The sequence below is a fragment of the Echinops telfairi genome, unplaced genomic scaffold (assembly GCF_000313985.2).
Source record: "Echinops telfairi isolate 266 unplaced genomic scaffold, ASM31398v2 ScPeMD7_11;HRSCAF=52, whole genome shotgun sequence".
Lineage (NCBI taxonomy): Eukaryota > Metazoa > Chordata > Mammalia > Afrosoricida > Tenrecidae > Echinops > Echinops telfairi.
The window spans coordinates 26,423,835-26,425,293 of NW_022103908.1; positions in this window are offsets into that span (position 1 = coordinate 26,423,835).

Below are 1,459 nucleotides of genomic sequence, written 5' to 3' on the forward strand. Positions count from 1 at the left end.
CAGATCTAGTGAAAAAAGGCAAAGAAGGGAAAAAAAACTCCTGAAAAGCAGCTACCAGTTGATTTTATGGAAGGGGATTCCCCTTCCAAACAATGACTCTCTCCACCCCTCCTCTCCACGTCCCTGTCCACAGATCCAGATCCTCAACTGTCTCAAGGTATGGGCCATACTGTAGTTGTTAAAAACTTTTTTTGATGTTCTGTTTCTTATTTAAATTATATTATTTAACCCTGACCTTATTTCCTTTGAAATTTCTGTGGAATGTTTGCATGAAAAGGCAAGATTAGGGTAAAAACTTGGAGGTTGAGAATGGATTAATCCGGTTTCAGTTATTTCTTATGGGAAAAATTGATTCGGAACTCTACTGCATCGCATCCCAATGCTCCTTCGAGAATGGATTAGCGTCGAGGTCCAGGGTTCTACTGTATTGCTTTGTTACAGAAAGACCTTAGGGATAAATTTTAGCTTTGGATGTTATCAGTCCTAAAAAGATAGATAAGAGTTTGCTAAATATAGTCTCTGATACTTACTGGACACTGGTGGGATCCAAAGACTTTTTTACATGTACAATTTGTTTGAGGGGGGGAAAAAAGTTCATTAGTGACACATGATTTTGAATATGTTTGTCTGTTCATCTCCCAATGAATTTGATAATTTTGTGTAACTTTCAAAGAATCAAAGAATCAAGTTATATTGGCTATTGCTTGGTTGTCACATCATTTGCAACATGTACTTTGAAGATAACTATTACAATCTGGAAAGGTACAGTTAATTTTGAGATCTCACACTTGATGAAATAAGTTGAGAATATGTGCATTACGTTTTGTTTAAAAATTTTGAATCTTACGATAATATAATATCTCAACATTGCATTACAGTTACGTAAAGTATTCCAAATCAATTATCAAAGCATTTTAATGGTCTCTTGAGCAAACTTCAAAATAAAATTCATAACTATGGAAATTCTTTTAGTGAGTTTTATTTTGAACTTCTCATTATTTTAGGAATCAAAATGAAATGGAAGAGGTTGAAAAATGAACAAATAAATGAATTCTCTAAGAGCATGGAATTCTGGGTGACATAAAAATTCAACATAGAATTTTGGCAAATACTTAGTTGACGTTATACTAGTAAAATTCGTTTTAAATATGTATAGCTATCCCTCACTTATCAACTATTTCTATATCCAATACTTCATATTTTTGTGGTTACAAAACATAATGTTTGAGGGGCTAGCATATCTGAATAAGATGAGTTCAGACCTAAATCAAACTCCATCTTAAACTAAGATTTATTTTTTTAAATTCCTGCTTTTTAAAGAAAGCCATTCAAGCTTTCCCTCTAGTTTGTCAAAATTTTACGGAATTCTGCTGATACTATGGGTTAAGCATTGGGTAGCTAAATGCAAGGTCTGAGATTTTAGCGGTAGTTCTACTCTGTCCTACATGATTGCTAAGAG